Consider the following 25,110-nt stretch of genomic DNA (forward strand, 5'->3'; position numbering starts at 1 on the left):
TGCTAGCAATAGAAATTAATTAATCAACATACAGTTAAAGCAGACATCCCATGCTGATACAAAAAACCCTTAGTACCAGGAGCAGGATGCCTTCTGTCAAGTGGTTAACAGATGGAGTCACATAGACCCCCCCCAAGCACTATGAGCAATCTCCAATATTCCTGGATAACTTCCCTTCCCCCAAAATGTATCAAGAAGTTCCTGAAGACACCGCATGCTTGAGTCATCGAATGAGGAAACATCAAGCTGGGACTCACCTGGAGACCTCATCCCTACTGGCTAGCATGTGTGGTGTTAGGAGGTAAGGTGCATGCTGGAAAAAGAGAAAAGGAAGACTTAGTCTCACCAAACTGTGAACCCTGCAAGCTACAACTACTGGCATGATAAGGCAGGCCTACAGGTACAATAATGGTACTAATATTATGATAGTAACCAAGCACTTTCTGCTTGGCCTGCTCCATCCAATGGACCATTGCCTGGCCCTATTAAAGAGCCTAACAACCTTTGGTTAGATAGCCTATAGACTCTCAAGGGAAACCCAATACAATTATTCTGTGAGTTGACATACTATCAAAACAGTTTCTAATCATTTCTTAAAGTACTCATACATCAGAGAATTTCTCAACCTTCATCAGAAAAAGATTATACCTGAAATTCATGAGAAATAGCACAAAGACTACCAACTGGTCTAAACATTCAAAGAACAAAAGACACTGAAGGTACTAGTCCTAAATTGGACATTCATGTCTTTCTTTCCCCCTCAAAGCTCAGGTATCTGTGAGGCAAAGAGAGTAGAGAGATGGTAAGAGCTGTAGGTAGTTAAAATCAAGGCCAAGGAAAGTTTCTTCTAGGTAGATGGCCATATGAACACTTAGCAAAGCTAGCTGGGTAACACAAACAACTCAATAGTGTGTGTGTGTGTGTGTGTGTGTGTGTGTGTGTGTGTGTGATAGTTTGAATGAATTGTCCTCCATAAGCTCACAGGATGTGGCACTATTAGGTGTGCCTTTGTTAGATTAGGTATGGCCTTGTTGGAGGAAGTGTGTCACTGTGGGGTGAACTTTGTGGTCTCATATATATGAAAGCCATGCCCAGTGTCTCAGACCAGATGTGGATTACAGCTCCTTCTCTAGCACCATGTCTGCCTGCACACCCCTGTGCTGAATCATGATAATGGTCTAAGCCTCTGAAAATGCAAGCCACCCCAATTATATGCTTTCCTTTGGAAGAGTTGCTGTGATCATGATGTCTCTTCACAGCAAGACAAACAGAGTGTGTGTGTGTGTGTGTGGAATGATGAGAAAATGGAAAAAAATTACCTTTTAGATGTAGTTATTAGAGTGTAAAATTATATATTCACTTTGGAAAAGAATTTACCTTTTTCTGATAAAGTTAAAGATTTTTTTCGAGGGACAAATAAGTTTCTTTTTATAAACTTTGACATCACAGAAATATGTGTGAGGTATATACATGAGGATATTAACACAGCAGATGCAAATAGCTCAAATTCTGGCCAAATGCTGAAAAAAATGTATTTTGTGTGGTTATATAAGGAAATACTTCACAATAAATAGCAAGTGAAAATAAGTACAAAAAAGTTTAGAAAAACAATTGCAGAATACCATTTACAAAAGTTTGTAAACAAACTTAAGAATATATGCTTATATATGCTAACAATCTTATATAGAATTATTAGAAATCATAAGCCACAAAACATAGTACTTTCAGAAGCAGAAGAACTCTATACTGCTGTCATAGTATAAAATGTGTATTAATAGTTGGAGCACAGTAAACATTTGACAACTTAATTCATTAGTGGAAGTCAGGTTTCATGACTTTCAACATTAATTCTGTTAATAGATATATGATATCATAAACACATATTCTTTATTGAAAGAGAAAACCTAATTTGTTTGCAGAGTGGCTAAAAGCAAATAACTCTAAAAACATAGCTAATTTTATCTTCATCCTTTCCTTTAACTTAAATCATTACAACATGTGTTTTTAAATTCCAAAGTCATATCCTCCTCCATTTTTTCAAGATTTAATCATTGACAGGCATTAAATTCAGATGTAGCAACATGGTGTCCCCTAGAGAAAATTCACACTTTCTAACAATGAGATCTATTGCTTTATCTCAGAATGTCTACAGAAACAGTGTTTTCTCTCACACATCCAATCTGTGCCTTTATTTGATTTATGTGGATCAAAAATTATACGAATCTGAGACTCCCTTCAATTCCAAAAGCAATTCCAATCTTCATATGAACACATAATCCCAAATGTGTCTCAGGGCTGCTGAGTCCTTCCTTGGGAAGCAAGGAGTGCACATTCTGAATTATTTACTGCATTTGCAGCCCATACAGGTATAGCTTTAATAATCCTTATATTTTATAAAAACAAGTGTACATTTTCTGGGAAATGCATGACCTATATTTATACGTGTCAACAGTTTCTCTGATGCAATACTTATCTAGCATGTCTTTGATGAGTATAAAGATAGCATACATCTGGCTTCGTCCACTTGACTATAATGTAATCTGAGCTTGAGTTATTTAGTGTTGATATTCTTTATTAAATGAAATCACCACCACCTCTTGATCTTATTTTACACATTTCAAGCAGGTTCAAGTAAAACAGATGTGATGACACCAAAGGCCGAAAGTTTGCTAAAACCACCACAAGGATCCCAGCTGTTCTGAATTACAAGCCAGAACCACCATGTCCTCAAGTAGAAGGTAGCATTTGGAAAGAGTCATGTCTGTGGAGGTTAAGCTCTCTAAGATGAAAATAAAGTTGTTTTTGTTCTTTCAATTGCCCCCTGGGAAGTACCTCACAGGCACTATGCCTGTTGCCACTAGAGAGTGCAGAACTGTCCCAGACCCTTAGTGAAGTTTTCCCCAAAACACATCTAATTCTTCTTTAAAAGGGATATTCTTTCCCTCTAAAGGTGATGTTATTAACCACCAAAAAATTAACTTCTTTCCAAGAGAATGGCTTTTCAGAGTTGAAACTTTTTCAGTATTGCTTATCTAAGGGTGGAAGCCAAATATCGTGGTGGCCAGAAACCACTCTCTGCTGTCCTGACTGGAGTGTGTGAATATTTGATACTACTCTATATTATATGCCCCAAGTGTGGGAGATTTTCTTCTAGCCATCATCAAAGATGCTCCCAGAATGAAAATAATTTCCAGTTGTGACTCCCACAAATCACTCTAAAAAACTGTCCATTTACTATGGCCATTGTAATTTGTCCAATCTGTGACCTTTATAGGGATACTGGGTAGCATCCAATAACACAACTTTTAGCATCTGTTCCTGTTCAACACCATTGGAAGGAATAATCGCCTTAGGCCAGTTCCACAAGAAGAGAATGATAAATGACTTGAGGGAGCCGGAGTTTTCCAGTCACAACAGAGAAGACACACACAAGTACTTGCCATGATTGTCATAGCACATACAATACCTGCACAAGATCAAACCAGCCAAAAGCCGAGCCTAGGGGAGGAGAGATAGGTGTGAAGTCCCACACCTAGCTGAGAAGATATTGACCTTTGATGGTTCCTGGGAGAGGAAATGTCACTACTGGTTTATCAGATACATTCAAGCCAGGTTCTACAAGTAGTTGGCCACAGCAAACTGGACTCCACTAGATTTTGTTTTTGTTTTATGAGAGATGGGGGGTAGAGAAAGAGAGAATGGGAGCATGAAATTGGGTGGGTAGGGAGGTAGGGGAGGATCTGGAAGAAGTTGAGCAGGGTGCTGAATATGATTAAAAAATACATTATATGAGACTCTCTAAGAAATAATAAATGCATTATTTTTAGAAAATTCACAAAACGGAAAGACAGGGAAGACAGTAGCCTTGAGTTTCAATAGCAACATGGGCTCCACTTCAAGAGGAAAATATTCCATCATCTAAGCCAACCAAGGGTCAACTCCATCAAGAATGACTATGAGTGAAATGGTTCAGTATCTATAACATGGTTGCCATGCAATCATGAGGACGTGAGTTCTGGTCTCCAATAACTGCATAAAGGATGGACATGGCAACATGCACCTGATGCAACATACATCTGCAGCCCAGGAAGACGTGTGGGAGGGTCCCCTGCTCATCTTCTAGCCTGGCCAAAACTATGATTCTAGGTTCAATGAAATAAAGTCAACGAACAACCATGTACAAAATTATGGCACCAATCACTGGCCTTTGTATGTGCATACAGGGGCTAATATAAAAGCATGAACACCCCACATACACACAAACATTAATTCATTGTGAGAAAACTTCAAGAACCCTGGAAGAAGGGAAGATAAGTTCAGATCTCTCTTTATATCTTTTAACCATTCTTGCTGCTGGACTGAGTGAGGCTGGTGTGAAGGCTCTAAGTTGGCATTTGCTGCCCAAAGTCAGTGTGTTTATGTGTCTTAGGCATCTGTGCTTGCTATCAAGACTGACTCCAGGTCAATGCAACACTGAACAGCTCTGTGGAACACGATTCAGGCTGACTGTTTTTGCAGCTCTACCCTGGCACAATCGCTGTCAAAAATTATGGACAACACACTGGTGCCCCTTCTCTGAAGGCCATGTATTTTGAGATACTGATCTTCAAAGGTAGTGTTTCCATTTTCTAAGAGGCAATGGGATGTTGAAATCCCAGGCTGTGCTTATATTTAGTTCCAAAATCCCTTTCCTTCATAAAGTCTTAAAATTATGTTGTTCTCCAGATGCTAGCCATGGAAGCCAAGTCTGACCCATTAACAGCTTGCCAAAGATATCCCAGCTCATTACGAATCCAGCAAGACAGAATTCAACTTAATGACTAGATTCTAAACTTAGATCATCAGCGTTCTAAACACCCATTACTAGTAATTTTCCAACAGATTTTTGTTCTCTTAAACCTCATATGAAAATGTCTTACGTAGATAAAACCAGTACATGACTTTCAATGCACACCCTCTAAAACACAGTTTTGTTGCTCAAATGCTTTTATGCCAAAAAAGAAAACCCATTGATTAGTGTGCCCTACTTCTCACTTCCTTGCTCCATCTCTCCTTCGTACATTGTGAGACACCTGCCCTGGAGCACTGTCTTCACCTGTATTAATTTAGAACAGAACAGAGAACATGAGCTCTCAGCTATCATTCCAGCATTATTCATGCTTGCCTATCGCCATGCTTCCCACCATGACGGTCATGGACTCTATCTAACCCTCTGGAACTGTGAGTGTCAATAAATGTTTTCTTTTATAAGTTGCCTTGGCCATGGTGTCACTACACAGCAATATAAGACAAAGGCAATGGGTGTATGTATTAAGGTAGAATAAAAGAAAAGAAATACACTTATTGGGTAGATTTCAGCTTCCACAAGGAAAACTTGGGTCCAATGAGAAAGTTTCCTTCCTGATTTTGGATAATGGCAAATATTACATTTTAAATATATGCTATCAATGACTCTCTAATGTATTCTTCAATTGTGTAACTCTTCTCTTTTAATTACTGTAGAAATAAGATATTTATTAATATGTTTGAGTAGGTATTGGCTTTAAGTTATAAAAGGCTTTGTAAAGAATGGGAAGGCAAAGGGTTCTTATATCACATTTAAATGTGAATCTTAGATACTCTCACTAGAGCCTAATATGAGCCCTTTGTTTCAAATAGCATTTTAATGGAGCACACATACAGGGAAAAGAAATGAAGAGTCCCTTTGATTTGGGACGGTGTGTTCTGAGACGGCCACAGTGTCTCGTCACACTGGTAATTGTCAAACGACCAATATTAACCACCACCTTCTAAATAAAATACAAGCATAATTTTGAGCAAATTTCAGTGGATATGAGAGCCTCATTTGTTCAAACGAGCTACCAGAGACAATTCTTGAACAAGTTGCTTGAAAAGAAAAACTACTTGCCAAGTAATGGGATTGTTAAATACCAAATGTCAAAACCAGATTTTGTAGTGACTAACAAGCATTCACTGGAGCAAAAGAAAACATTTGAACCCAGTGGAATGTTAATCTAATATAAATTTGCTTATGCTAGCAAACACCAAATCCGAATAAAAAGCATGACATAAAACCAGTAATTTTTTGTAAATATTTTTATATTGGAAAGTGCTAAAATTTTCGTGAATTGCATTTTCAGAAGATGACTTTTATTTTTTTCTTGCATATAAGCATAAATTTTACCTAACTTAAATGTACCTTAGATCTCATTCTGGTTGCAGAATCAAAGTAGCTTTGGTCAGTAACACAGTGCTTCAAAATAAATGTGAAAGAATTTATAACTTTTCTAGACTGGCAGATATGAGAAGGCATTTGGACTGAACTTCCTTAAAAGATAATTAGAGGAGACACTGGCTCAGAAAAAGTATTCTGATTGCTAAAGAAAAACAGTTGGAGATGGACAGCTGTAAACTAAATTTCTAATTCCTACATTTATATATAAAACTTTCAACTTTTCCAGTATAAAATAACTTCCCTATGTTGCCATCTCCTCTATTAAAAGTAGAAGTACGTTAGCACTTAACTGGCTGCATTGGTATAAGAATTAAATAACATGATTTATAAACCCTCCACCCCAAAGTCTGATCCATAGCTAGCACCCAGGGTGCTCCTGTAACATCCACTGCCCAACCTGCAAGCTTTTCACAACGTCCTGCTAACACACATTCCAGATGTTTGTAGCAGTCCGGGCATTCCAACCTCAGGAACATCAATTTTTACTCATCTACTCTTGTGCAGTTTTTCTTATTCCCTTCTCTGGGACGTTTTCTTCACCTTTTGATAGGATACTGGAATAGTCTACACTTAAGATACTTCTTCCTTCAACTCAACACTTCCTTTACAAGATAAAAGACTTGTTTTCATTAATTTACTGAATTTTCTCTTTCAAGAAAAGTTCTGTCTCCAAAATCTTTTGGGATTCCTGATACTGTAATTTACTAATTGCCTGATCGCTCTTATTTATTAACTTATCCAAAGCCTTTCTGACAAAGATTGATTGAAGAGTAAACCAACTTGTTCCAGTCAACCAACCTAATGACTTTTAGGTTATCTTGATCTTGACTTAAGTTTGGATATTTTTTTTTCTGGGGCCAAAAAGTAGTTCTTCATTCAGTAACAAAAAGTACCACCAGGAAAGTTGACCGAGTACCAATCCAGAAGTCCATTAGCATAGAGCAACTTGGATGTCTATTCAGCCTGGCTGATCTTAAGTTTGGCAAAGGGAGATTTTATTTTGTGTTCCAGAAGACTATTCTTACTTTCTTACATTTGGTGAGGAAAAAATATCAAAAAGCCTGATAGATTGCTTTAAAAAAAAAAAAAAGCAAAACAATGTGAAGCCCTCAGTTCCCAGATGGCCAATCTGATAGTCTTCTGTTATTTTCTCAAATCTATGCGTGGTTTTCGCAACTTCTCCCTCCAATTCGTGCATAGTTCATGGATCTTTGGAAAGGAAGTCAGAATTCTTCCTTGTGCATGTTGCCCTTGGGAAATAATTTTTGCAATCTGCTCTTAAATATAGACATCTTGGCAAATTGGAACAAAGAGGAGGTTGAGATAGAGACACGGTGTAGACAACCTTGGACACACTGTAGACAATGTTGGGACCAATGACTTCAAAGTTGTGGTCTTGGCTGCTCAGAGTGGAGTGGAGCAGGTATCGAGCATAGAGCACTAATGTGTGGGCTCCTCTTGATAAATGGAGCCCTTTCTACAAACCCCATGGCTCTGTTTTTCTACAGCATGACTTACCAACCCCATTTCTCCCAAACTGTGGAAAACATTGGCAATGTGAGCTGGCAAGATGGCTCAGCCAGCAGAGGTGCCCACTGCCCATTGCTGAGCCTGGCCACCTGAGTTCCATCGCTGAGGCCCACATGACAGAAGGAGAGAAGGAAATCTCTCTGACCTCCATGTGCATGTGTTCTCTCTCTCTCTCTGTGTCTCTCTCCCTCTCCCTCTTCTTCCCCCGTTTCCCCCTGTCTCCCTCTCTCTCCCTCTGTCTCTCTGTCTGTCTGTCTCTCTCTCTCTCACACACACACACAGGCACACTAAATGAATACAATATTTTTTTTAAAAAAATGTTGGCAATGGTACATCAGTGGGCCAATAAAACACAGAAATCTGTTTAGCATTCTAGACAGGGAGTGGCAGGATGCTGGCCTTGAACAAAAAAATTCCCCTTTTTGAGTGGTTGAGAGAAATACAAGATGCACAACCGCTCCCTCCAGCTGCCATTCTGCTTTTCTCCTACCCTTCCTTTCCCCCAGTCTTTTCTCCTACCCTTCCTTTCCCCCAGTCTTTTCTCCTACCCTTCCCTTCCCCCAGTCTTTTCTCCTACCCTTCCCTTCCCTCAGTCTTTTCTCCTACCCTTCCCTTCCCCCAGTCTTTTCTCCTACCCTTCCCTTCCCCCAGTCTTTTCTCCTACCCTTCCCTTCCCCCAGTCTTTTCTCCTACCCTTCCCTTCCCCCAGTCTTTTCTCCTACCCTTCCCTTCCCCCAGTCTTTTTTTCCTCAGATGTTTTCTTCTACGATCCTAACAACATTATATTTGTAATCGCCATTTCACACCCGAAGGGAGACACATGGATACAAAGTTAAAAGTTCTCGAGTAGTGAATTATCCCAGTACTTCAAATTTGATGGAATATGCCTTCACTAATTCAGACCCCGTGTGATAGACCAGATAATGGCCTTGAATGAAATCGCATCTCCAAAGCATGAAGACCACGTTCTAATAATTTAACTGGTAGACTCTTGGGTGTTCGGCAGCATGTACTTCATAAACTATTTTGCTTATATGATATCCTCAGAAAGGCTCCTGTTGTTATTTCTTCTTCAGCATTTGTTGCTCAACATCAAAAGACTCCACATGTCAACATGTCAAATCCAAGTAGGAAATGTTTGAAGGGAATTTATTTTTGTAAAAATGTAACTTTTCTCTGAATTTCAAGAGCAAGAGTGTGGGCTTGACATCAGACCACAGTGTTAAACCCGGTTCATTGAGTTCTAACTGTTACCTTGCTATTACAAGGCCCTAGGCAGCCACGCTTTTCCAACTCATCTAAGTTCCTGGATGGAGAGGCTTTATTACTGAAGAGGTAAAGCTTCATAGTTACAAATTATTAAAAAAAGAAAAAAGAATTGGGAAAATTTGCACCAGAACACTGAATTTATTTATATGACCATATGCTGAGGGGTAGATTTCAGAGCAGAAAGAGGAGCTCCGATACTGCTTGTTTAAAACATGTCTATGCTGTGTATCCCCAGGTGAGTTTAAAGTGTAAGGAAGGAGCACTATTCTCCTAGAAGAGGCGCTTGCTCGCTGTTTTGATATTTTTTCCTCTGTATCCCCTTTCATCTTTTCAGCAGAAACCAGGCCAGGATAGTTATATTACCTGTAGGAAGGAAGAGTTGTTTTTTTCCGCTGAGAGCATTTTCACAGCGTCATCTAACCAAGTTTTCCTTTTTAACATCTGGTTTCTTCTCTGCCTGCTAATGACCACTGAGCCCTTTTCTTCAGTTTGGCCTGTCTGATTTGTCTTTGTCTCATGACTTGATGGTTTTCATCATGTTGTGTAGTGGTTGGGGGAATAACTGAGCTACAATTTAATTTGTAAATTCTGCTATGCCACGAGAAGGGCCAGTGTCCCTTCCATGAGAAGAAAGAAGAACCAGAGCTTCCTCATGACAGAAATGATGAATGTGGTGTATTCTGCTGAAAGAAACAGAAAGGGGGAGGGGGGACGTGTCCTTGATGCCTGTGTGCTTCAGATATGACACAAAGTGAAATCAGACTCTCATCTGGAGGAGACTCACTATCCTAATGTGTCTCTAAGAGGATGAAAATGAAACAAAATCCCACGATGCGAGGGAAACATTTGTTATAGAAGTGTGCTTTCCATTAGATACTGGGATGGATGGAGGCTTTTAACATGTTCACCAAATGTGTGAGAAGTGGGGAGGAGCACTGGAGGAACTGCAGGGGGAGGGGGAGGGACAGAAAGGAGGCACGTACAGTACTCATGCTTCACATTCTCAGAAAATAAAAAAGTTAAATTAAAAAATATAGGTGGGCATACTGGAAATGAAAGCAAACCAAGCACAAACAACCATCTAATGCTCTTAAGTATCCCAAACTGCCCTAGGATGTGGATTTGGGTTATTTAGATACTCTAAATTATTTAAATACCAACCGTATTTAGAATATCCTCCCAATGGTTCTCTTTTCTGAAGGGAACAGGAGGAGCAATGGGGAGAGGGGAGGTGCAGGGGGTACTCCCATTGGTATGTATTGTAATTAGAAAGAATACATTAAAAAAAAGACTCCACCCAAGCAGTACTGGTAAAAACTATACTGAGGAAGATGTTGGCTTCTCATGGTGGTGAGTAGAAGAGCCACCCTACCTCCTGAATTGCTTGCTACAAATCATTATGTCTAAATCTCATCAGATCATTTTGATGTTACATATATTATCATAAGCAAAGACCTAGTTCAGCGTCTCACAGACAAAACTCACAGGTTGTAATTAGCTTTTTTGAGCCAATTGCTCATTTGACATATATGACTTATATTCTAAAGCATGCATCAGTGACCATCTATATAAGAAACTCTGAGTTTCCTTTGAAGGTTTAGATGCAGGGCTAGATATACACATCCATTGTAAGGTCACAATTCGCTCTTGTAGAGGATGAGCATCCAGTTTCCAGCATCTATGTCAGGTGCAGTACAACCACTTGTAATTCTAGCTCCAGGTTATCTGATGCCCTCTTCTAGAACCTACACATAGCTGGGCTCACATGCATACGTAACCACACAAAGGCATGCATGCATACTAATTAAAAATAAAACATTTCTCAAAAAAAAATAAGTCAGGTTCCTTGGATCACTTCCCAGATCATTGTGGTGAGACAAAAAAAATTCTAAAATGAAACTGAGGAATCTATATTTTCAATAAAAATTCTAAGATAATTTACACAAATACTCAAATTGAAACCTGCATGATTAACAATCAGATAAGCTCTGTGGATTTACAGTCAAAATAACATACACTAATTATTGGAATATGCACTTGCATCTGCAATGACAAGAACTGGGATAGAGAGACTGGCATTATTAAGATGGGTGTCGTCAGTGGGAATGCGCTAGAGAGGAGGAACACTGAAATGAGGTAAAACAAAATAAAAGGCAAACTCCACTAATTTCTCAAGCTAAGGAAAGTTTCCATAGTGGGCATGGAAACACACGCCTTTAACCCCCATCTCTGGGAGCAGAGATGGGTGGATATGTAATTGCAAGGATGACCTGGTCTACAAAATGACTTCCAGGCCAACCCGGGCTATATATTGAGATCCTATCTCAATGATATTTCCACAGAACTGTGTTCTCTCACACTTTCCCAGGAAACAGTCTAAGTGAACAATGCCCACAGATGTCACCATCCAAAAACACTGTAACAGAATTCTTCCTTTGACTTTTCACAATTCAGAGGCTCTTGGCAATCCTATGTTTGGAAAGCTCTCCCTCCCTTGTTTCCCTTCTGTGAATCCACTCCTCTCTCCATACCACCTCTTCTTCTTTATAGTTCTCCTTTCTCATATAAGGATATATGTGGTTGTGATTAAATTTTGAGTCCACTAGAAAAATCCTGGATTAACTCCTCCTTTTGAGATTATTCATTGTATCTGAAAAAATCCACGTAAATTCTTGGTCACAGTTTTTAGGAATTAGTCCACTATAAACACAGCTTAACAACAACAAAGTTCCAGTAGATGATTTCAACTCTCCACTCTCTCCAACAGACTGATCATCTGGACAAAAATATAAATAAATAAACATAGAATCATTCAAATTTATAGACATCATGCATCAAAGGAACATTAAAGATATGAACAGAATATTCAACCCAAACACCAAAGAAAATACAACCCATAGAAGCTGATACTATACATTAGAGATCCCCAAAATTCTATCAGAAAACTTCTAAAATGGATAAACAAATTCAGCAATGTGGCAGGGTACAGAAACAACTCTCAGAAATTAGTAGCTTTTCTATATAACCACCAACAAACATACAGAGAAGAAGATCATAGACACATTTAACAAGTCAATCATAATAACCTCAAAAAATAAAGTAACTAAGAATAAACCTAACCAAAGAGGTGAAGGATCGCCAGTGTGAAAACTTTAAGCCTCTGTAGAAAAAAAAAAAGACACTGGGAAAAGACACTAGAAAATGCAGGCTACTTATGGCTTGGTAGAATCCATTTATAAATAATATTGAAAAAACAATCATTCTATTAATTGATTAATTCAGTACAGATTCAATGTCATCCAAAACAAAAATCCCCATTCTGTTATTTATAGAAATAGAAAAAAATGCTATCCTATTCTAAAATTCATGTGGAGCCCCAAAAGATCTCAGGTGATCAAGCAATTCTGAGCAAGAACACCAAAACTGGTGTTATTACCATATAAGATTCAAGATCTATTACAGAGCTCTAGTTACAAAAATATTGTGATACTAGTATGAAAATGTACGTGTAGATGAAATAAACAAATTACAAGACCAAACATGAGAACATGTTACATCTTCTGACATGCGTAAATGTTACCAGCAAGTCCAAAGTGGGTGTTACTTCCTGCTGACATGGTCCAACAAGCATCACTTCACTAATCAGGGACCAGTAAAATATTTTGTGGGAGAGACATGTGGTCAAGATCTTTTTGATCTTGGAGAGTTAATATACACTTGAGGTTAAACGGTAAAGGGAAACTATTGGCTTTGCTAGTTTCAAGAAAATTGCTTCTAGAGGTTCTTATGGATGGGTATTGAGAAAATGGCATTTTTTTAATATCAGTAGCTACATATCATATTCTAGATGTGTTAGTCTGCTCATGTAAGGATACTACATTTGGTCAGCATCTGCAATCAGAATCACTACTTGAATAAGTTTGTGATAGTCAATTGTCAATTCCCATGACCCATCTGTCTTCTGCATGGGTCAAATAAAAGAGTTAAAGGAGACAGAAGTGTTGGTGACCAACTCCTGCATGATTCAAGTTCTTGATGATGGCACTAACTTCTGTAGTTCCTGCAAGAATACGATAGTGATGTTGGTTCACTATTTCCCTCAGTAGAGACATCCCAAATGATTGTCATTTAGTTTTTCAAAGCGCCTAGTTCCTGTTGCTCTCCATGGCTGCTTGATACCTTCAGACCCAGAACTATCTGGGAGACTCTTACACTTTAGCTACTTGACTGTGAACATCATGTATAGCCTTGGAATTTCTGTGTGCTTACCCTGAAATATTCGTAGAAGATTTTAACTATGCTGGCCTCTTCTTAACCACTTAGTCTTCAGGCCCAGATGATCAGTATCAATTGTTCCAGAAAAGCAAAGATTTCACATTAATGGTTTTGGTCTCTTATTAATCATCCCAAGACGACAAGGACTACACATTCCCAATTCAAAACATCACATAAATGCCCCTAATAGAATCTTAGCTTCCTCTAGAAGCATCACAGGCTAGGCCACTGTCTGAATTGCTTAGTATCCTTATCCTCCAAGTTCCCACAGAACGGCACAGAATACTCAATGGCTTTTCCAACCCAAAGTTTAAATGCCACTGCATTTAAACTTCCCAAAACAAAGGATCAGATGAGGTATAGCAATACCTCAGGATCTGCACCAATTCCTATCCCAGTTAAGGTTTCTTTCCCTGTGATAAACACCCTAATCAAAAGCAACTTGAGGAGGAAAGGGCTTTGTTCAGCTTAAGACTTCAAGACCACACTCCACCACTGACCAAAGTTGGCACAGAAACTCAAGGCAAGAACCTGGGGACCGGAACAGGAGCAGAGCCATGGAGGAAAACCATTTACTGGTTTGCTCAGTCTGTGCCCTTATACAACTCAGAAACACCTTCCCAGAGGTGACACTACCTCCCAGTGGACTGGGAATGCTCACATCAATCATCTATTATCAACTATCAATCAATAATCAAGAAAATGCCCCACAGTTTTAGCAACAGGCCAATCTGAGGGGGCATTTTTTTCGGATGAGTTTCCCTCTCCCAAATGACTAGTCTATATCAAGTTGACACAAAACTAGCAAGCACAACAACTTAGCACATATATTTTCTAAATTCTGCTGCTTCAAAATAAAGAAATAACATGAAAGAGTATCTTCTATGCTGAATGCCAGTACTCTTGTAAAGGAAAAGAGAATTCTGTTGCTTACGGGACTTTGGTAAGGCCACGAAGCATCTTCCAGAATTTTCTGAAAACTGAGATCCTTGGTGTTTACCAGAAATTTTCTATGTCTGAACGTTAGACACTGACCAATCCTGCTAACAGCTAATGGTTTTCAGCAGTAAACTGCAACTAGAAAACAAGTTATCCCTATAATAAATAGCATTATTAGGAAGGATGCTCTGTCATTCCTTAAATTCCACATGACCACTAGCATGAATGCGCTATGTCAGAAACGTAGAAATACATGTGTCCTTACACAGTCAAGATTTATTGAATAATAGCAGATTAAACAAGATATGTGGGCCTTGTGCTTAGCAATTTGCCATGTCCAGTTTCCCTTGAAGTGGTGTGTATGTGCATGCATGTATGTGTGCGTGCATGTGTGTGTGTATGTGTGTGTCACAGAATGAATATAAGGAAGTTAAAGAAGCCATAGCAAAGTTTAAGGAGTCCAGAGAAGCCTCCCCAGAGATAGAAACATAGAGTCATAGCAATGATTGGATAAGATCTTAATGAAAGCTTAGGAGCGGCTGGGGAACACACAGAACTGCAGGGCATTCAAAGTCAATCTCCTCCTTAAAGTTGAGTCACGCTACAGAAGCAAATGCGGAACAATGAATGTTCTAGCATCAAGGTACAGGACCATATTTTGATGGACTTAGATGGACAAACTGCAGATTGGGTAGACCATGTCTGTAGTAAGTGCTAAATTGAACTGAAGCCCTTTGGACATTCAGGAATTCTTTGACAGTCAGCCCTTTGAAACCCAACAGTCAGATGGTAGGCTGATAGGGCCATTGCTGTCACAGTGTTAAGTGTCCTCCTCTTTATGATATTTAGATGAGTCAGTTTCACACTTTTTAGTTGTGATGTGTAGGATAAGCTCTTAGGCTGTCTTTTTCTCACATGTTTTTAACATACTCATGCAGTCTTATGTTCCCAGCCTAATTTTAATTTTTTTTTTTTTTGGTTTTTTCGAGACAAGATTTTTCTGTAGCTTTGGAGCCTATCCTGGAACTAGCTCTTGTAGACCAGGCTGGCCTCGAACTCACAGAGATCTGCCTGCCTCTGCCTCCCAAGTGCTGGGATTAAAGGCATGCGCCACCACCACCCGGCCTATTTTTGAATGTTTATAAGTGGTATCTTTTTACTTTTTAAAAAACATTTTTATATCACACTTTTTCTTTTCTCCTTCCTTTTTTAATTTTTGTATGCCCCAGTCACAGTTTCCCCTCCCTCCTCTCCTTCCAGTCCCTCCTGTCTACTCGTTAGCTCCATCCCCCAATCCACTCCTCCTCTTATTTCTGTTCAGAAAAAGACAGGCCTCCCATGGGTATCAACAAAACATGACACACCATGTTGCAGTAAGACTAAGCACTTCCCTGTGTATTAAGGTTGGGTAAGGCAAACCAGTATGAGGAAAAGGGTCCCAAAAAACATTAAAACAGTCAGACAGCCCCAATTCCTAATGTTAGGAATCCAGCAAGCTACACAACTGTAACATATTATACATAGAGGGCCTAGGTCAGTACCATGCAGGCTCCCTGTTTGTCAGTTCAGTTCTGTGAGCCCCTATGAGCCCAGGTTAGTTGGTTCTATGGGTTTTCTTGTGATGTCCTTGACCTTCTGGTTCTCACAATCCTTTCTCTCCCCTTCAGGATTGCCCTAGATTTTGCCTAGTATTTTTAAGAATAAGATATTTATCATTCTGTGTCTCATTGGTAGTTGTGGGCAGACAGTGGTGTTTTTGTGTGAACAAAGTTCCTAGTCATAATCCTTCCATATTTTCACTCAAAATGGAACCAAGTGATGCTCAACTCAAAAAAACAGTTCAGTCTGAAAACCATCATTTTACACGCGATAGAGTCATTACTGCAGGGTCCAGCCTGATTTCAACACCCACATAAAAGGAAAGTCTTACTACAAACATTACTAAACAAAAACATCACCTTATTTTATTCTATTTCTTTCATTCCCCCACCTCCAGCTCTAGGAGTAAAAGATGACCCCTGCTTTACAGAAGAAGAAAAAAAAAACAGAACAAAAACAAACTTACAGAGGTGACACCACTTGCAAACAATGCCTACAATTAAGAGGGGCCAAAGAGAGGTTTCACACATGATCCATTGAACAGCAAATCCCCACTTTCTCCCACTGCATTAATTGTTTTCTCTTCTACAGAAGAATCACTTTGAATTGCTCATCTCTTTCTGGTGCTCCTGCCCCAGGTCTTGTGTGATCTGTTTATCTTTCTTGATTAACATAATCTTTTCAGTTTTTTTTATGTGGATTCTAATTTCAAATATCTCTGAATCCCACAGACTGACTGACCTAAAACTTAAGGATTTTGCTTCCTTCCTACTCTGAGTTTGTATCACAAATCTTTAAACTTTTGCCTACTTTCTTCTTCACCAATAAAACAATAATAATCACTATTCCTGGAAGTCAGGTGAAGCCTGAGGAAAGGAACATTGCCCCCTGGAGTGAGAGGTGTGAACCATAGCATCTTCTGGGGTTCTTCAGAGAAACCTTCGTATTCTTCCAGTATCAGTGAACACTTTGAAAAATCATGGCTCAGTTCGGCTACAGCAACATGTCATCCCTCAACCTCCTATACCACCCTTAGCACCCAGGATCTCAAGGCTCAAGTTATTTAGATGAACTGTCCTTGCCCATATTCTGTACCAGCTCAAATCATTCCCAAGTTTTGTGAGCACCTGACTGAATTCCTTGTAAATTACCTTGTAAATTATTCCTCTGTTAAGTGGTTAAGAGCTTGTTATGACCTTTTTCCCCCTGGAGGAAAATGCCTTTGACATGAGTCTTACAAAAACAACTCCAAATGTAAGACTTCAGTGCTAAGAGGAGCCTCAAAAATGAGAAAAGTCTGATAAAAATCATTCTTTGGATTTTGGAATTCAAAACTGAGAAATCAAGCTTCTCCCTCTTCCTGAAGCCATCATTTTAATAATTAGAAAGTTAAAACACATAGGCTGGAGAAATTTACTCCAAACAAGCCAGAATGCAGCCTAGGTCTCCCAGTCAGTGACTTTTTAATCGACACATACAATTTTCTTACATTTCCCAACATTGTTCCAAATCAATAGGTCTTTATTCCCACCTTGGCTCTGATGCTTCTAATCATTATTCAAATAGCATAAAATGGAACTTATTATCATCATCATAATAATTATTATCGCATAGTGTTAAGCAACAAACAGGCCAATGAAACAATACTCTATAGTATGTACAACAATGGATCTATTTCCACATTAAAAATTAAATTCTGGGGCTGGAGAGGTGGCTCAGTATTTCAGAGTGCTGACTGCTCTGACAGAGTACACAGGTTGGTTCCCAGCATCTTTCTGGTGTCTCACCATCACCTGTGACTCCAGTTTCAAGGGATCTGATACCCTCTTCTGAACTCTACTGGCTCCTGGATGCAAATGGTGCACTTGGCATACACAGGCACACAGGCAGAGAGAGAGAGATAGACAGACAGACAGACACAGACAGAGACCCCAAAACTAATGGAAACTTATATAAATGCACAACAACAACTCAGTCTTGACTTTTTTCTGTTAAGATCGGAAGGTTTCATGAATATAGACCAATTCAGTTTAAGGTCACTCAAACCACAGTAAAGTGCGTGGGAACCCAGACCATAAAGCAATTTGCTTGTTCTGCACTAATGTGACACTATTAACCAGGGGTTTTCATCTTTCACCATCAAGGGAGGAAAATGCTGAGTGAGGAATATGCCCTCTCTCTCTCTCTCTCTCTCTCTCTCTCTCTCTCTCTCTCTCTCTCTCTCTCTCTCTCTCTCTCTCGGGCTTCTTGTTACCCAAATCCCAAATGTACCTTCAAACTACAACACTTCCACCCAAAGTGGAGACTACAATGAAGAAGAGAAGGAAACTTAGGTGCATGAAAAGGAAAAATATCAGTAAGAGTGTTAGCATTTGGATCAAGGACTAGAAAAGAGAGATATTGAAATAGATAGGAATGAAGGATTAGCACCTAGGAGGGAAAAAATCCTAAGAAAATGATAGGGGAATCTGAGACTTTGCTGTTTATGTGACTAATAAGTAGACCCAATGACCTCCTAAAAGAAGAAACTGTAGTTGGCCAACAAAGGGGATGTGGGAGGCAAGTTTGGCACATGCTACACTGATTATTGTCAGACTAGAAGAAACTTGCAGGTCAATAAATATCTCCAAAATTCTTATCCCCAACTCCCCCTTCTTCATTTCCTGTCCACACTCCAACGGTAGATAAAGAGGTCTCATCAGGTGACAGTCATTTCCTTTCTATCAGACTCAACAGAAAAGAGTTGGCTATTGAAGCATGCTTAATCTCGGTATACTGTCTGGAGAGATTAGTGTCTAGCTTTGGGTGAAGGCAAAGGGAATGGTCTACTGTTATAATTCCTCCTGTGTTCCACCCACTGATACCTGAAACAATTGTTCAGCCACTGAACAAATAGATATTTACCAACTGGGAACATATTCCCAGAAAAACTTGCAAAATATTCAACCTCACTAAACTCCCATTGTAACATGTGTTCCTTATCCTTATTTTCTCTTTATATAAGGTATAAAGGAAAAATGAGATTTAAAAGTCTTTGGGAAAGACTGCATTTAAGAAATCACTGAGGTTGATGATACATTTGGCATATAATTTGTTATAGTTATATTTATGCAAGTGTACACTTTTGGAATAAAACAGTTATCACAGATTCACGCAAGATATTAAAAGGTTATTAAAATGTTAGTGGTTTTATTCCAAAGTGTGGCTAAATAATCTGAAGTTTCTTATGTAGCTACTCCCAAACAATTGAAAAAGAAAACTTTTGATGAAACCCTCTCAGAATTCTAGAGACTTACTGAGATTTTCTGTGTCTCCTGAAACATCTAAATTTCTGCTTCCAGTCTTAGTAAGTACACTGCATGCGCTGAGAACAATTATGTAAGAGAAAATGGTTTAGAGGACTGTGAAGCCAGTATGTGCATTGGCTTAGAACATATTGGAGTCAAGGGAGAAAACAGAAGTTGACAATCGTATATCTACTTTATAAATCCCTGTGAAATCTAATTAGGAAGTTCCTGTGTAAACACAGAGTGAAAAGAGAGGCTAGCCAAAGACATGAAAATTGGAAAATGTCCTTCAAGTCCTATTATAAACGAGTCTGATATTTACAGAATGATTTTTTTCAAACTTTTCATCTTAGTAATGATCCTAGAATCATATCAAAGGACACTGAAAAAAATATTATTTCTTTTTTAATATAAAACTAAAACTTAGCAAAGGATCAGTTAGATATTTATGAATGCTATTTTACTATTTTAAAATAACAAATACCAAAATATAATTGATGGTCTTTATTTTGTAATATTGATGACAAAAAACATATGACATCACAATAACAAATTCAAATGAGGCAATTCCACATGTGCTCTTACAAAGATTAACTTTGTGAAAATAGATTGGGGGTCCCACAGGACAATAGAAAGAAGCGGACACCAAATGTTTAGGTAAAATCTGTCTATAAAAAATTAACAATTTTAGTATGGTGATATTTCTGGAACCCTTTAAAAAAATCAAAAAAACATTCCCCTGAAAAGAAAAGAAAATATACCTATAGGAATGTATGGGAGATTGATAATGAATGGATTCTAAAGACTTATATAGACTTCTGAAACTAATTTGTAAAAACCTGAGCTAAGAACCCTCGATGCTCAATAAAAGCCCTGCTGGATAATAAGAGCTATGTAAGCACTCAGGAATTTCATAAATAGTTGGCAAAAGGTGAACTCTGTCAGTCTTCAAGGCCTGAGTGGCTCCTCGTATGTGCTGGGAGCTGGAGATCTCTAAAAGTCATGACCCAGTGGTTCCCGTTGGACTGCAGTTGCTGATGAAGGTCAAAGAAATGGGGTTTTCTCCAAGTGTCTAAGTAACTGTCACTTGAGAGTTGCAGGCTATTGTTGTGGACTGTCTGCACCCACTCTCCACGGTCTAACCTAATCTATGCATCCCAGCAGCTGAAACACAGGTGACATGTGTCGCTTTAGGAAGCCTGCTTGGACCCTGGGTTGCCTTTTCCTGGTCTCTCTGAAAAAGAAGGAAGGGGTTAAACCACGACAGCAGGATAGAGAAAATCCTTGAGAACTCAGTCTTCACTCTGTCTCTCTTAACAACTCATAGGGTAAAGTTTGAACTTTGTAATGAGTAGATGAAAAGAGATGACAGAATTCAACTCTTCATCAGATGAGAGGAAGAAATGAGGCTTCAGATTCATCTGATTAAGCCACCAACTGGGTTTCTTCAAGTGGACCTGTTCACCGCACCCATGGGACAGGAGGCAGCAGAGCGAGAGCATCATGGGTGGTTGTGCCTAGCACAGGGGAGGCACACTTTATCTCCTGAAGGAAAAGGTGGAGGATGAAACAGATGGAAACATACAGGAGATGCTAAGCGGCCAAGGCTGTCATAACAAAATACCACAGATGGAGGGATGTGGGCAGCAGAAATTAATTTTCTCACATTTCTGGAATTTAGAATCCACGTTCAGGGTATTGTCCAGTTTAATTTGCCCTGAAGCCTCTCTCCTTGATGTCCAGATTGCTAGCTTGTTCCTTTCTCTAAGCACAATCACCCTTCATGTCTCTCTCTGTATTCTAGCCTCCTCTTCTTATAAAGACAGTAATATACTGTGGGCACGCTTTTAATCCCAGCACTCGGGAGGCAGAGGCAGGTGGGTCTCTGTGAGTTCAAGGACAGCCTGGTCTACAAGAGTTAGTTCCAGGATAGGCTCCAAGCTACAGAGAAACACTGTCTTGAAAATAGGTAGGTAGGTAGGTAGGTAGGTAGATGGATGGATGGATGGATGGATGGATGGATGGATGGATGGATAGATGGATAGATAGATAGATAGATAGATAGATAGATAGATAGATAGATAGATAGATAGATAGATAGATAGATAGATAGATAGATAGAGACAGATAGATAGATGAGTAAAGACAGTAATACTAAGATTAAATTAGGGTCCACCATACTGATCTCATATTAATTTACCACACTACTTGCCTCTTTTAGTGATCCTATCTCCAAATATACTCACACTGCTCAATATTGGGGTTGGAACCTTAATGATGAGGTAGGAAAGGAAAAAACCTTGGCCCAAACAGGGAAATGCAAGTTTTACTGCAACCAAGAACCACCTCTTACTCATGTCACCCCCTCCTTGCCCCACACTGATTTCTTCCCTCTGGAGAACAGATTCTAAGGCTTCAAGTCTTTGGGTAAAATAATGACACACACACACCTCCAGCTATTCCTCCAGGACACCCTACTGAACAGAAAAAAAACATCAAGTGTCAGGTTTGACCATGGGCAGCCATGCAAATAAACCGTAGGTTTAGTATCAAAAGTTATCTATGAGTTTACATCTCTAAAGCAAGATGCGCTCTGCACAGGCATCAGGTGTTTCCTAGAGTCTTTGGAACAATCTTCATTCCCCAACCAGAGAAGAAAATAAAGGAAAAGATGAATCAATATGCCAGGCCTCTGGTGGTGTGACTCTTAGCACAAGAGGAAATAAGCAAATCTACTACATTGCTACTTGAAGATAGAATGATGTCATTTCACAGGAAACGTGGAGGAAACGCTGGCCTTCCTCTCGATTCGTATAGAACATTTGTTTTTATTATGCTTACCTCAATTACATTTGTGGGAAACCCCAGCTTTGTTGACTGTTTCCAGAACTTTCTATTCTCAGTCACGTTAGGCCTGCACACAGTAGGTCAAGGTCATGAGGTTGGCAGATGACCTACCACACTGACGAGACCTGCGGCAGCGGAAGTCACTTCTTTTGCTTCCTCATCAGTGGGTTGTGGGATTGTGTTCACCAGACAGCAACAACTTTTCAGCTGTCAGACAGAAGCTATCAACCAAAACAGGTGATAAACAGTTCTCAGTTCTGGGAACACAGCAGCAAAATCCTACCCCTCCCCAACCCCCACCTTCCACAGCCTGCCCCATAGGAAGTCACAACATAAAACTGAATAGTTCCCACCACCACTGAGGGTGCCCTTGCAATCAATCACATAAATAATTTCTCCGTAGAAATCTTTATAGCCCTCCAGGCATTTGTCTTAAAACTTGTCCACTTAGTTTTGTGAGAAATTAGTGTTTCTCACCGAGAACCAGAAATCTTCTGTCTTATTACTAACCAGGCACCCAGGCACCATGTGCTGGAGACAGAATCAGCAGAATGTCCGAAAGCTCTCTCTACCCCTTCTTCCTGGGAAGTATGCTTTCATTGATATACAAGGTCCATTTACAATAGCTATAGTGCTAGTAATGATAACCATGATAAACTTAGGAGCTTTACAGGTCTTCTTTATCCTTTATTCTTTGAAAAAGTATGTTCGATTTATTCTGGTCATGATTTCTCTTTCACCAGATCCTTCCCACCTCCTTAACCTCCCAACATTCTATCATTCTATCATTATACTCTCTCTCTCTCTCTCTCTCTCTCTCTCTCTCTCTCTCTCTCTCTCTCTCACACACACACACACACACACACACACACACACACACACACACCAACCCCCGCCCCAAAAAAACCAAGAAGCATAAAGAATCCACATAAAAGCAAAAGCCAATCAGACAAAATATTGTTCAAATAAATGAAAGTGAAACAAAAAAGTCTAAAATAATAGCATTGATTTCATTTGTGTTGGCCATTTGTTCCTGGGCATGGGGCCTGCCCTGGAGTCTGGTTGATATAATGAATGACGTGCCATTGGGTAAAATTGATTTTCCCATTTCTAGAAGGTATCAATTATAAATAGCTTCTTTTTTGTTTGTTTGTTTTTCAAGACAGGGTTTCTCTGTAGCTTTGGAGCCATTTCTGGAATTAGCTCTTGTAGACCAGGCTGGCCTCAAACTCACAGAGATCTGCCTGCCTCTGCCTCCCGAGTTCTGGGATTAAAGGTGTGCACCACCACCGCCCAGCTATAGATAGCTTCTTAACAATGGAATTATGCGTCCATTTCCCTTCCTCGGTGCGGGGACCCCATGTGGCTTGAACTTGTCTAGGTCTTATGCATGTTGCCGCAGTCCCTGTGAGGTCACATGTGCACCAATCCTGTTGTTTCCAGAAGATGCCTCTCCTTAGAGCCATCCTTCCCATGTAGCTCTTACAGTCTTTCCGCAGCTTCTTCCACAGAGATCTCTAAACCTTCAGGGGAGGGATTTGGCAAAGACATCCCCTTGATGAGCGAGTGCTCTGAAGTCTCTCACTCTCTGCACATTGTCCTCTTGTGGGTCTGTATGTTAGCTCCCATCTAATAGGAAAAGAAGCCTCTCTAGAGAAAACTAGGCAAATGATCTATGCATTATAGCAACGTGTCATCAGGAATTCCTTTTTGCTGTTTCTTTAATGGAATGATATTATTAGGTTTCCCCAAAGAGCCATAAACTATCTCTCTAGTCTCAGGTTCTTGGCCATTTTATCCATGTCAGACATGGCTTCCATCTCATGAGGCTGGCCTTAAATCCAATCAGAGAGTGGGTGGTTATTCTCATAATATTTGTGCCACTATTGCACCAGTGTATCCTGCGGGCACGTACCTGTTGTTGGGCACAAGGTTTGTATCTAGTTGATATTGATGATGGCATTTCTCCTCCAGTAGCATACAAATACCTTCAGATACTGAGAACGCAAGTGACTGGGGTGAAGCTGCTGGTTAGGCACGAGCTCAACTGTAAGTTCTTAAAAAGCACCTGGTAGAATTTCCCTTCTATTCATCGTTGAATGAAGACTAAAAGTAGGAATCACTAATCTGATTTGGGGAGCTGAGAAAGACCTGCAAATGTCAGCACACTTCATGATAAAAATAATCTTTTATCTTCTAAAATTGGTACATTCACAGTGATTAACTAGAGTTCTTAATTGGTGCGATAAATAAAAGAGATGAATTATAAAAGGGAAAATGGTGAAAATGGGAAATAAAGCAAAAATCTATAGATAATACAATTGTAAATAAATTATTATAGATAAATCCAAAATGTAGTGATATACAGATTAATTATAAAAAATTAATTATAAGAACTTCAAGAGTGAGAATATTCAGAGTAAATCAGTGATGTTTTTACATTCTAACAGGCAGTTAGGAAGCAAGAATTTAAATATTGCATTTAAAAGATCTTAAAATAGGCCTGGGGCTTTAGCACACTTAGAAAAGTGTTTACCTATCATGTCAAATGTTTAATTTTTGATTTAGGCTCTCAGGAGATGGGGACAGAAAAATTAGCTCACATTCACCTTCAGGTATAGACAGCTGGAGTTCATACTGGGTTACAAGAAACCCAGCCCTAAAATAAAATTAAGTGAAATATCTTGAAATCTTTGAGCAAGGAATAGAACTAACCCAATGTATCGAAGCTTGACCTAATATGAAGCACCCAAATTTCAAATTAACTCCATTTTTAAAAAATAAAAATTCTTACCTTCTGATAAACCTTACTAACATGGAAATGTTATGAAGCAATCAAATGTCACCAGCGAAGTAAGCAAAGGGTTGAGACATGTCATGTGACTGCCTCACTTCTTCCTTCCTGCATGAGACAAGAGTCCTCTGCTCCTGGTAATAGATGGAATCTAATGAGATTTGCTCATACAGTGGGGAAATTTCAAGTCATAAAACGTCTAATTTTATAACTCAGAGTGTTTTATTGCCTATGTGACATTCTCTAAGGAGCCGTACCTCATAAATCAATAAATTTTAGGTTTGTGTACAGTAAGCCATGGTAAAGCTGGAACATTCTGCTCGAATCTTCCCAGA

The 25,110-nt window shown here is 39.3% G+C and overlaps 1 long non-coding RNA gene across 1 annotated transcript in view; it reads right to left on the bottom strand.

Moving 5' to 3' along the window:
- Window positions 1-11,269: 11,269 nt before the first annotated feature.
- Window positions 11,270-25,110, bottom strand: part of LOC142852790 (uncharacterized) — a 33,559-nt gene continuing 19,718 nt past the window's right edge. Inside the window, exons 2-4 of the long non-coding RNA XR_012910994.1 lie at window positions 24,776-24,909; window positions 21,976-22,202; window positions 11,270-11,810 (exon numbers count right to left, since the gene is read on the bottom strand). This is a non-coding gene — a long non-coding RNA (uncharacterized LOC142852790). The remainder of the gene's footprint in view (window positions 11,811-21,975; window positions 22,203-24,775; window positions 24,910-25,110) is intronic.

Source organism: Microtus pennsylvanicus, chromosome 6 (assembly GCF_037038515.1).
Source record: "Microtus pennsylvanicus isolate mMicPen1 chromosome 6, mMicPen1.hap1, whole genome shotgun sequence".
In the NCBI taxonomy this organism is placed as follows: domain Eukaryota; kingdom Metazoa; phylum Chordata; class Mammalia; order Rodentia; family Cricetidae; genus Microtus; species Microtus pennsylvanicus.